Below are 13465 nucleotides of genomic sequence, written 5' to 3'. Positions count from 1 at the left end.
TATCTTATCTATTCCCTTTCATCTTGAACTTACAATCAAATCAGACACAACTTCCCCAATATTTAGGATCACATACTGGTCGATGGACAGAAAACATTGGCCTTCAGTGTAAAATAACTTGATTACAAGAGTAGAGATCATTTGCTTGAATTATGCAGAGGTGGAGGGAGACCACGTCTGAAATATTGTAGTGTTCCAATCTGCTTAAGGTCGTTCTTGCCGTAGAGAGAGAGAGAGTGAGAGAGTAAAACAGAGATTCACCAGATTGATTCCTGGAATGGGGAGGAGGAAATCAAAGTTGTCATGCACAGTGGAAACCACCTCAACGAACATAGGAGGTGTATCCATTTGGGTTACCTGGAGAAATCAGCAGTAGCAGATCATGCCATATGCAATGACCACAGGATTGATTTTGATGGCACAAAACTACTGCACCGTGCCAATGGCTTTTGGGACTGCCTGGTGAAGGACGCCATTGAACTAAGACCAGAGAGTAAGAATTTCAACAAAGGGGAATGTCTTACTCAAAGTAAGAACTGGAATACGATTCTAAACAAAATGGGACAATGGAAACCTAATTGGTTGAGGACTAATCAATCAGCAGGGATGGACGACGGGAGTTCAGTATATATATCACCAGACTAGACGTGCCTAGGCATCATCCTTGATGAAGATGGAGTAGTTTGTCATCAAAACATCCGTTAAAATTGACCCAGCTGAAAGCTCGAGAGTTTACGGAGCAATTAAACAGATTTCATTGAAATATACAGAATACTTAAGGGGCATGACAGGGTTGTTGTTTTACAGTGGCTGGTAATCAACAGTCCAAGCACAGTTTCAACATAGAAACAGCTTAGCAGAAATTACTTCAGCCAAAAAATAATGAATCTTAGGAATTCAGTTCCTGAGACTGTGAAATCTCAGTTGCTGGATGTACTGTGTACAAAACAGATGTTGATGGAATTTTTAGTTAAGGGAATAGACTGAGGTGGCTGAGGAAAAAACATCAGCCATGATCTTACTAAATGGTCAAGCAAGTGGCCCTATACTGCTGATTCTCTTGCTATGTTTCAGGGAGTACCACCTCATTGTGTTCAATAGGTGCTCATAATTTAACTATTGGTAACCAGGTATTTGGGTAAATCTACACTGCAGTCATTTTGAGGCAATGAATCATTCTCGATGTGCGGTGGCCAAAACTGCTCACTAAGCCCCAGGTGTTATTCTCCAGGGCTTCATGTAGTTGGATCATAACATCTTCTTTCTTTAAAGACCAACAAACCGTTACACTTAGATTACCTTCTGTAAATATCGTTGACATTTTAATGAATTACCAGAAGGAGCCTGTCATCTCTGTGCTTCTGGCTTTGTACCTCTCTACAACAAATATTACATTGCAGGTGGTTGTCTGTTTCTGCAGGCCTTTGGACAATTGCTTGTTTCTGTCTCTAGAGAACTGATGCCCTTTCATTGTTTTAGTGATGGGAAGGAGAACCTCTCCTGGTCATCACCACCTATATATTGTCCTGTTTCTTCTGTTACCCACATGCCAACACTTAATGTACCATTTCTGCAATCAGTCTATCTATTCTTATCTTTTATAAACCCATTGACTCACAGCTATTATGACGATACCTCTTCCCACCTGTCACTTCTCTCAGTTCCTCCATCTCTGCTGCATTTGTTTTCAGGATGAGGCTTTTCATTCTAGAACAAGTGAGAAGTCCTCCTCCTTCAAAGAAAGGGATTTCCCTTCCTCCCCAGCAGTGCTGCCCTCACACCGCATCTCTTCCATTTTGTGCACATTTGTCCTCACCCCATCCTTCCACTGCCACACCAGGGATAGGGTACCTCTTGTCCTCACCTACAAGACACTGCATCCAGCACATAATTCTGTATAACTTCTACCATCATCAACAGGATCCCACCACCAAGCACATCTTTCCATTGCTCCCCCCCCCCACTTTCCACTTTCCACAGCGATCGCTCCCTATGCGACTCCCTTGCCCACTCGCTCCCCCCGTCACTTATCCTTGCAAGCAGAACAAGTGCCATACCTGCCCCTACAGCTCCTCCCTCAGTACCATTCAGGGCACCAAACAGTCCCTCCAGGTGAGGCGACACCTCGCTTGCGAGTCTTTTGGGGTCACCTACTATATCCAGTGCTCCCAGTGTAGCCTCCTGTATGTTGAGGAGACCCAGAGTAGATTGGGGGACCACTTTGTCGAGAACCTTTGTTCTGTCCACCACAAAAAGTGTGGTGTCTTAGTGCCACCCATTTCAATTTTACTTCCAATTCCCATTCCTACATGTCAGTTCATGGCCTCCTCTACTGACACGATAAGGCCACACTCAGGTATGAGGACCAACACCTTATATTCTGTCTGGGTAGCCTCCAACCTGATGGCATGACCGTCAATTTCTCGAGCTTCCAGTAATTGTCCTGCTCCTCTCCTTCACCATGATAGAATGGCGATCAGATTCGATGGGCTGATTGTCCCATTTCTGCACTTATGTCTTATGGTCTCGTGGAAATCTTAAGCAACACGCTCAAAATGCTGGAGGAACTCAGTGGATCAGGCAGCATCTATGGAAGGGAAGAATAAGTTTTGGGCCAAGATCCGTAATCGTGACATCATGTTGTACCTGTCGCTATCTCAGTTCATCACCAGTGAAGGACCTAGAAACAGTGATATTGTTATGATGTGGGAGGTACGCAGGGAAATCTGAGCTCTCAAACCCCCACAAACAGTTTTATAATGTTGTGAATTTTATTAATTGTGAGATAAATACTGGTTTTGGGAATAACATCCCAGTTTATCTGTTGTGATCTTCTATACCACCTAGCGATCAGCTGGTGCTTCAGCATAGTGTTTTCTCCTGGAGGTGGTAAGCCTGATGCTGCTTTGTTGGTTCGTGGAGCATCAATGTATGTTTTTCTCCACTATGTCTCTGGAGTGGGATTTGGATTCACGATCTTCTGGCTCAGGTGCAAGAGTAATTACAAAATTCACAGCTAATGGTTACACTGGAAGGACTTGAATGTATGCACCCTGCCACAGGATATTCCAAATTTAACCACCAAATACAAGACAAAATAGCGAGAGAAAGCTGACAGCATTTCTTTGGTTAAGGTTTAAGTTTTTGATTTTAAAAAATTGCATTGTATTTATTGAGATATAACGCGGAATAGGCCCTGACAGCCATGCTGCCCAGCGACCCCCGATTTAATCCTAATCTAATCACAGGACAATTTACAATGACCAATTAACCTACCAGCTGGTACGTCTTTGGACTGTGGCAGGAAACCAGAGCACCCGGAGCAAACCTACGTGGTCAAGGAGAGAACGTACAAACTCCTTACAGGCAGCGGCTGGAATTGAACCCAGGTCACTGGTACTGTAAAGAGTTGTGCTAGCCGCTATGCTACTGTGCTGTCCTCATCTTTATGAAAGATGAGAGATTCTGCAGATACTGCAAATCTTAAGCAAAATGATGTAGGAACTCAGCAGATCAGGCAGCGTCTGTGGAGGGGAATAAATAGTTTCTTGAACTCCTGTCTTCTTTAATCAAATAAATACTTTGCCCTAAACCTATGGTAGGGAAAGCTTAATGAGAAGATTGACTTGAGGCACAACACACTAAATGTCTGCTTTACATAATTGGTTGCTTCATTTAATTTGATTATCATAAAATGTTACTGGAAAAATAACTAATTTTATATACAGCTGCCTTCGACCCAAACAAAGAGCTTGTACTGACAACAGCTGCAAAACAAAGTCACTACCAGTACAAGATACATCAGCTGCTTTTCATAACTGTCAATAACAAACTACACAATATTATCAATGCTCTGTGTGTTCAGCAGCAGTAATGTGAGATAGAAAGTTTTGGTAGCTCTATCATCTTTTCCTATTTAAAATGCAAGTGAAAAAAATCCTTTTGATTCATTATTGACATTTCAGGGCATTGTTTGGGAAATTTCTGACTCTCCCTTTGCCCCTTCTGCTCAGCCCTACCAGAAAACAACCATTTTACAAGCTACTGTAACTTTGAAACCTACCAAATATTGAAAGGCGTAGAGTGGACGTGGAGAGGATGTTTCAAATGTTGTGAGAGTCTAGGACCAGAACACACAGAGTTGGAATTGAAGGACGTCACTTTAGGACGGAGATGTGAAGAAATTTCTTTAGCTGAAATCTGTGGAATTCATTGCCACAGACGGCTCTGGAAGCCACGTTATTGGGTGTATTTAAATTGGAGGTTGATAGGTTCTTGAATAGTAAGGGAGTCAAAGTTTATGTGGAGAAGGCAGAAGAATGCAGTTGCGAGTGATAATAAATCAGTCACGATTGAATGGTGGAGCAGATTTGATGGGCCAAATGGCCTAACGTTGCTCCTATGCATGGTCTATAAGAAGTTATCCGGGTGGTGACACTTGCCCATTGCCATTGCTACTTCACCAGGAAATTTTAGGCTAAGCTTTTCTATTGCTGCATTTTTCTTCTCAAGACAATCTGTTATTGTCTGCCATCAGAACACTTGCAGTAAGAAAACGTTTTCCTGTTGCTTGTCATTGTACATTTTAATCATCCTTCTCAACCCAACAATTGAATTTTGCAGCTTGGATGCAAGTTATTATCTCCAGTCTGAGTATGAGACGACCACAACTGCTTTTCATTTGTATTTTCTTTGTTCTCTCATCTCTCTCTAGTTCGCTTTTTGTTATTGTAACATTTAATAGAATTTTATTTATTTTCACTTGAATTTTAAAACACTCCTTTATTGCCTAAAAAAGAAATATCATTAGCTACATAATTCCAATCTGAATCCGATTCTTTTCATTATTTTATATGCCTCAATCAGGTCGTTACTCAGGACTACAGAATCCAGGGCCATATAACTCTGTCATTCCAGATATCCTGATCAAATTGGTGGTCATCCGTTGAACATTGGGAAATTTCCAAGCTGCTTCATAAATAGATACAAAGAAATTGAACACCAAGTTGCAATGGGAGTGGCTTTAAAGTTAAAGTATACTGAGGCCTGCTTTAATAAATAGATCAACAGTAACAATATTCCTAAAGTAATCATTTTATCATTAGCTCTATTGAAGTGGATTTTGATGGACCAACTGAGAGTTTTGCTACTCAGGTTAATTGCAGGAATATTTGCATAGAAATTTATCTCATCTGTAATGAGAATGCTAATATAGTCACATGCAGCTCGCCAGTGAAACTTCATCCATGACATTTCAAGCTCTTACTTTAGGATTGCTGAGTTAAATTTTACACCCAAGCAAAACAAGATAGTTGTGTGTTCACCAGACAACATATCCAAACAGTTCAGATACTCAGTGAGGCCATTCTAACTGCCCCTCCCAAGCCCTCTGGCTCTGCCACTAACAGGACGCAAAGACGGCAGATGCTACAATCAGGAGCAACACACAAGATGCTGGGGGAGCACAGTCCAGGTTGAGGGGTCTTGATCAAAATGTTCGCTGTCCTTTTCCCTCCACAGATGCTGCCTGGCCCGCTGAGTTCCTCCAGCATCTTGTTTGTAGTTCCACCAATGGGAGTACTACAGTCTGCAAATTTCCACCACCCTAAGATGGAACCCTCATCGCTCAAATCCTGTTGAGTCTATATCCTGCAGCTTCATACCTTAGAAGCAGATAGAACTGCAGTTGCAGGGATCTTTTGGATCTCAATACTTCTGCAATCCAAAGGTTCTTCAGAAGTCAAGAATGAGGCGTAAAACTTGCTGCTTACAGCCATTCTATTAAATGTTACAAAAACAAAAAACAAACAAGAGAGAGCTGAGCAAACAAAGACAAAGAAAAAGCAGTTGTGGTTGTCAGACTAGAGATAATAAAAATTTCACTTTAAAACTAGCCAGACACAAGTAGCATGACACCTGCTACTAGAAGCCAAGAAGTTTCTAGTAAAATACAAAAGCACCTGTAACATAATTCCCAGAAAATTCACTGAACAATTAGATGCATATAGGTGATCTTACATACGCACAAGCAAGCATAGGAAAGTTAAACTACAAGAAATGTAATAATTCTGCACCCCCAATCCAACAAATCTGAAACAAAAACAGAAAAACTCAGCCAGTCAAGCAGCATCTGTGAAAAGAGAAGCTAGTAACAATCAGATCAAAGAGCCTTCGTCAGAACCTAGAAAGAGTTTGTTTAAACTAGGGGTTCCCAACCTGTGGTCCACAGACCCCTCAGTTAATGGCAGGGGTCCATGACATAAAAAAGGTCGGGAACGCCCCCCCCCCCCCCCCCCATTCTAAACAGTAGAGAAAGTGGTGAGCACAGGGTGAAATAATGTAGTCGGGTGAACTCCTTTGTGCAGTGAGTCTGGGTAATGTTGTATGGTCTAGCCCACTAGGACATGTTGTGCAAGCCACAAGAAACACATGAAAGGAGAAAGAAGTGATGGGTAGTGACGAGCAAAATGGCCAGTACTGATGCCAATGGAAAGAAAGAGCAAATGATCAGGGTTACAGCAGGGTCTACATTTACTTGAGGCAACTCCAGTACCTGAAGCTGTCAACTGCAATCAAGTTGAGTTTATTGCCACATGCATAAAATGGCGAGCTGCCGGTACAGTGGAAAGCTTGCTTTCAGCAGTGTCACCGGCACATCAGTTCAAGCAACGTTCAGAATCTAAGTTGTACTACAGTAGTTTGTACATGATAGTGAAAGAAGTCTACCAGACAAAACACCAGTGAAAAAGAAAACACAAAGAAACAAGTCTGTGATGTTCCTTTGCTGATGTAGGGTCAAGGTTCTGCAGATCTGAGTTCATTTAGTATAACAAGTTTTAAATATTGTTAATCACTAACTTCTGCTACAGCAGGTTTTAAATTGTTAACCTTATTGAATCTCTGGAGATGTCTTAATTTTCAATTTCAGTCAGATCTCCATTGTCTCTTCCATGACCAATAACTGACCAGCAATGGGGTATGATTGATAACTGCAGCAGAACTGCAGACATCTCTCCCCAACGAAACCTGAAACATTTCTAACTTGATTGATTTACTGAACATGTAAATACCCAGTTAATTATTATTCAGTTTCTCCTCTATCTTTGTCCTTAAACAAGCACTTTTTAAGAGAATTAAAATCTGCAGCAATTGAGAAATTCTTTGTTAGTAAAGAGATTTAAGAAGTACATTTCATTCTGCATTCTGCGGTAACAGTGAACAGCTATCATCTCAACCACATGTTCATGAACAATTTGATCACAGTAGTGTACAGATCTTTGATCTGAGTTCATTTATCTTCCAAATCAAATGATCAGTAATCCCTAATCAACATATTTGGGTATATCAGATTCAGAATCAGGTTTAGTATTACTGGCATGTATCATGGAATATATTAATGGCAGCATTACAATGCAATACATAATAATAATGCAATGTAATACTTTAGGAGATCTAGGCCTCATATGGAGCCAGTGATCATTAATGGAGAATGTGTGGAGCAGGTTAAGACCTACAAGTATCTGGGAGTACAGTTAGACGAGAAGCTAGACTGGACTGCCAACACAGATGCCTTGTGCAGGAAGGCACAGAGTCGACTGTACTTCCTTAGAAGGTTGGCGTCATTCAATGTCTGTAGTGAGATGCTGAAGATGTTCTATAGGTCAGTTGTGGAGAGCGCCCTCTTCTTTGTGGTGGCGTGTTGGGGAGGAAGCATTAAGAAGAGGGACGCCTCACGTCTTAATAAGCTGGTAAGGAAGGCGGGCTCTGTCGTGGGCAAAGTACTGGAGAGTTTAACATCGGTAGCTGAGCGAAGGGCGCTGAGTAGGCTACGGTCAATTATGGAAAACTCTGAACATCCTCTACATAGCACCATCCAGAGACAGAGAAGCAGTTTCAGCGACAGGTTACTATCGATGCAATGCTCCTCAGACAGGATGAAGAGGTCAATACTCCCCAATGCCATTAGGCTTTACAATTCAACCGCCAGGACTTAAGAACTTTTTAAAAGCTATTATTAATGCTTTTTGAGATAGTGATTTAGATGCATATCATATTTTTTACTGAGTTAAGTATTGTATGTAATTAGTTTTGCTACAACAAGTGTATGGGACATTAGAAAAAAGTTGAATTTCCCCATGGGGATGAATAAAGTATCTATCTATCTATCTATCTATCTATCTATCTATCTAATAATATAGAAAAAATAAATAAATCAACTTTAGTAAGTATATATATGTATATTAAATAATTAAATTAAAAATAGTGGAGAAAGGGATGTATAAAAAAGGCAAGGTAGCATCATGGATTCAATGTCCATGTAGGAAACGGACGGCGGAGGGGAAGAAGCTGTTCCTGAATTGCTGAGTATGTACCTTCAGGCTTCTGTACCTCCATCTTGACAGTAACAATGAGCAGAGGGCATGTCCTGCACTTTATAGTTAAACGACTACTTAGTTTCCTAATTGTATGTGGCCTATCAGCGGCGTCGACAGAAGTTTACCAAGTGGGATTTCTCGCAGGTCAGTGGTGGTTATTTAAAAAAGGGAGCTTCGAGAGCGTTTGTCCATTATACGTGTTCTATCAATGGCTATAACTGAAGCACCAGTCGTGAGTTAGATGTCAGGGAAGGTTCAGGCATAAAAGGGAGACACTGCCTAGCGGTGTGGTCATTGACAGAGTGATCTGTGGCAAAGTGGTAGGGCTTTGGCGATAACAGTTCGAGGCGAGGTAAGTTACCTGTGAGGAATGGAAACAGGGAGTGTGTTCTGTACTGGTTATCAGATGTGGGAGGTCCGGGAGACTCCCAGCCTCCCAGACAGCCACATCTGCACCAGGTGCTGCATCGAGCTGCAGCTCCTGAAGGACCGGGTTAGGGAACTGGAGATGCAGCCCAATGACCTCTGTCTGGTTAGGGAAAGTGAGGAGGTGATAGAGAGGAGCTATAGTCAAGTAATCGCACCAGGGCCTCAGGAGACAGATAAGTGGGTAACAGTCAGGAGAGGGAAGGGCAAGAGTCAGATACTAGAGAGTACCCCTGTGACTGTCCCTCTTATCAATAATTACTATTTGAGTACTGTTGGGGGGGGGGGGGGAACGGCCTACCTGGGGGAAGCAACAGTGGCTACTACGCCTCTGGCACAAACTCTGGCTCTGTGGCTCAAAAGGGCAGGGAAAGGAAGAAGGCAGCAGTAATAGGGGACTGTATAGTTGTGGGGTCAGATAGGTGATTCTGTGGACGCAAGAAAGAAACAGGGATGGTAGTTTGCCTCACAGGTGCTGCCAGGGTCCGGGATGTTTCTGATCGCATTCATGATATCCTGGAGTGGGAAGGTGAACAGCAGAGGTTGTGGTACATATTGGTACCAACAACATAGGTAGGAAAAGGGAAGAGGTCCTAAAAACAGACTACAGGGAGTTGAGAAGGAAGCTGAGAAGCAGGACCTCAAAGGTAGTCATCTCGGGATTACTGCCTGTGCCATGCGACAGTGAGTATAGGAATGGAATGAGGTGGAGGATAAATACGTGGCTGAGGGATTGGAGCGGGGGCAGGGATTCAGATTTCTATATCATTGGAACCTCTCTTGGGCAGGCGCAACCTGTACAAAAAGGACAGATTGCACTTGAATCCAAAGGGGACCAATATCCTGGCTGGGAGGTTTGCTAAGGCTAATGGGGAGAGTTTAAACTAGAATTGCTGGAGGGTGGGAACTGAACTGAAGAGATAGAGAAAGGAGCGGTTGGCTCATAAATAGAGAAAGCTTGGAGACAGTGCGAGTGGGAGGATAGGCAGGTGATAGGGGATATGCTCAGACCAAAGGTTTGAGATGTGTCTATTTTAATACAAGAAGCTTCAAAAACAAAGTAGATGAACTTCAAGCATGAATCAGTACTTGGAGCTATGATGTTGCAGCCATTACAGAGATTTGGATGGCTCAGGGGCAGGAATGGTTACTTAGAGTGCCAGGCTTTAGATGTTTCAGAAAGGACAGGGAGGGAGGCAAAAGAGGTGGGGGCATGGCACTGCTGATCAGAGATAGTGTCACGGCTGCAGAAAAGGAGGAAGTCATGGAGGGATTGTCTACTAAGTCTCTGTTGGTGGAAGTTAAAAACAGGAAGGGGTCATTAACTCTACTGGGTGTTTTTTATAGACCACCCAATAGTAACAGGGCATTGAGGAGCAGACAGGGAGACAGATTCTGGAAAGGAGTCATGATAACAGGGTTGTCGTGGTGGGAGATTTTAATTTCCCAAATATTGATTGGCATCTCCCTAGAGCGAGAGGTTTAGATGGGGTAGAGTTTGTTAGGTGTGTTCAGGAAGGTTTCCTGACACAATATGTAGGTAAGCCTACAAGAGGAGAGGTTGTACTTGATCTGGTATTGGGAAATGAACCTGGTCAGGTGTCAGATCTCTGTGGGGGAGCATTTTGGAGATAGTGATCACAATTCTATCTCCTTTAACATAGTGTTGGAGAGGGATAAGAACTGACAAGTTAGGGAAATGTTTAATTGGAGTAAGGGAAAATATGAAGCTGTCTGGCAGAAGTTTAGAAGCATAAATTGGGAACAGATGTTCTCAGGGAAATGTACGGCAGAAATGTGGCAAATGTTCAGGGGATGTTTGCATGGTGTTTTGCGTAGGTATGTTCCATTGAGACAGGGAAAGGGTGGTAGGGTACAGGAACCATGGCGTACAAGACTGTTGAAAATCTAGTCAAAAAGAAAAGAAAAGCTTACGAAAGTTTGAAAAAACTAGGTAATGATGGAGATCTAGAAGGTTTTAAGGCTAGCAGAAAGTAGGTTAAGGATGAAATTAGAAGAGCCAGAAAGGGCCATGAGAAGGCCTTGGTGAGTGGGATTAAAGAAAACCCCAAGGCATTCATTCTACAGTACGTGAAGAGCAAGAGAATAAGACATGAAAGAATAGGACCAATCAAGTGTGACAGTGAAGAAGCGTGTATGGAACCCGAGGAAATAGCAGAGGTACTTAATTATTACTTTGCTTCAGTATTCACAACGGAAAAGGATCTTGGCGATTGTAGGGATGATTTACAGTGGATTGAAAAGCTTGAGCACATAGACGTTAAGAAAGAGGATGTGCTGGAGCTTTTGGAAAGCATCAAGTTGGATAAATCTCCGGGACAAGATGTACCCCAGGCTACTGAGGGAGGAGATTGCTGAGCCTCTGGCAATGATCTTTGCATGATCAATGAGGACGGGAGAGGTTCCCGAGAATTAGAGGGTTGTGGATGTTGTTCCTTTATTCAAGAAAGGGAGTAGAGATAGCCCAGGAAATTATAGACCAGTGAGTCCTACTTCAGTGGTTGGTAAGTTGATGGAAAAAATCTTGAGAGGCAGGATTTATGAACATTTGTAGAGGCAATATATGATTAGGAATAGTCAGCAAGGCTTTGTCAAAGGCAGGCCGTGCCTTATGAGCCTGATTGAATTTTTTGAGGATATGACTAAACACATTGATGAAGGTAGAGCAGTAGATGTAGTGTATATGGATTTCAGCAAGGCATTTGATAAGGTACCCCATGCAAGGCTTATTGAGAAAATAAGGAGACATGGGATCCAAGGGGACGTTGCTTTGTAGATCCAGAACTGGCTTGCCCACAGAAGGCAAAGAGTGGCTGTAGATGGGTCATATTCTGCATGGAGGTCTGTCACTAGTGGTGTCCCTCAGGGATCTGTTCTGGGACCCCTTCTCCATTATTTTTATAAATGACCTGGATGAGGGAGTGGAGGGATGGGTTAGTAAATTTGCTGATGACACAGAGGTTGTGGATAATGTGGAGGGCTGTCAGAGGTTACAGCAGGTCATCAATAGGATGCAAGACTGGGCTGAGATGTGGCAGATGCAGTTGAATCCAGATAAGTGTGAGGTGGTTCATTTTGCTAGGTCAGATATGATGGCAGAATATAGTATTAATGGTAAGACTCTTGGCAGTAGAGGATCAGGGGGATCTTGGGATCTTAGTCCATAGGACACTCGAAGCTGCTGTGCAGGTTGACTCTGCACAGAAGGCATATGGTGCATTGGCCTTCATCAACTGTGGGATTGAGTTTAATAGTCGAGAGGTAATGTTGCAGCTATATAGGACCCTGGTCAGACCCCACTTGGAGTACTGTGCTCAGTTCTGGTCACCTCACTACAGAAAGGATATGGAAACCATAGAAAGAGTGCAGAGGACATTTACAAGGATGTTGCTGAATTAAGGAGCATGCCTTATCAGAATAGGTTGAGTGAACTTGATCTTTTCTCCTTGGAGTGGTGGAGGATGAGAGGTAGCCTGATAGAGGTGTATAAGATGATGAGAGACATTGATCGTGGGATAATCAGAGGCTTTATCCCAAGGCTGAAATGGCCAACACGAGAGGGCACAGTTTTAAGGTGCTTGGAAGTAGGTATAGAGGAGATGTCACGGGTGAGTTTTTTATGCAGAGAGTGATGAGTGCGTAGAATAGGCTGCCAGCGACAGTGGTGGAGGCAGATACGATAGGATCTTTTAAGAAATTCCTGGATAGGTACATGGAACTTAGAAAAATAGAGGGCTATGGGTAACTCTAGGTAATTTCTAAAGTAAGTGCATGTTCAGCACAGCATTGCGGGCCGAAGGGCCTGTATTGTGCTGTAGATTTTCTATATTTCTGTAAACACAAGAAATTATTATTATTTTCCTCATGCTGAGATGCAATGTTTCAGGTTAGCTGGATACTTTAGGTAGTCCATCTAAATTTTAACCCCCTTGTTCCCTGATACCTTGCGTAATTCCCCTTCTCTTCTTTTGAATTGAAGATGTCTTGATATCGAAGGAAAGATGCATCAAAAGGCACAGTGCCCCTCTTGACTTTCAAAATGTTCCCATATACTTTGCAGCCAGTGAAGACTTTTTAAAAGTGTCATTGTTATAATGTGTGAAACAACTGACCAGTGTCTGTGAAACCAGCTCCCATTAATGGAACTCTAAAGTTTGACAGTTGATTATTTTGCAATATTCATCGAAAAATAAATGTCTATAATACTGGAGATATCTTTCTAGTTCCAATTCGAAGTAGTGCCATGGGATCTTATTAATTCAGTTGAAAGTATAAGTAGAACAAAAGGTACTGCTGCTATTTAGAAGGTGCCATCACAATATTGCGGTGGAGTCTCAGCTGAGGTTTTAAGACTCTGCAGTGGGAATTGAAACTAGCAACCTTCTTACTGTTCAGCAGTATCAGTGAATTTGTGAAGTGAATGCATGAAATTAAGTGCTATAATGTATTTAAGCAATGTTCATTTTCAGTGGGGATGTCTATTTTTTTATTTTAAGAAACTTCTGGTATTTCCTATGGAAAAATAAACTCAGTGGCCGCTTTTTTAGGTACATCTGTATGCCTGCTCATTAATGCTAATATTGGATCAGCCAGTCATGTGTCAGCAACTCAATGCATAAAAGCACACAGACATGGTCAAGAGG

At 42.3% G+C, this 13465-nt stretch overlaps 1 protein-coding gene across 14 annotated transcripts in view; it reads left to right on the top strand.

Annotated features, from left to right (window-relative positions):
* mbnl2 (muscleblind-like splicing regulator 2) overlaps positions 1-13465 on the top strand; it is a 206770-nt gene that overhangs the window by 147764 nt on the left and 45541 nt on the right. The window lies entirely within an intron of this gene.

This window comes from Hemitrygon akajei, chromosome 2 (assembly GCF_048418815.1).
Source record: "Hemitrygon akajei chromosome 2, sHemAka1.3, whole genome shotgun sequence".
NCBI classification, from domain to species: domain Eukaryota; kingdom Metazoa; phylum Chordata; class Chondrichthyes; order Myliobatiformes; family Dasyatidae; genus Hemitrygon; species Hemitrygon akajei.
Note: the sequence above shows the minus strand (reverse complement) of the source record. Positions and strands in the feature narration are given on the sequence as shown.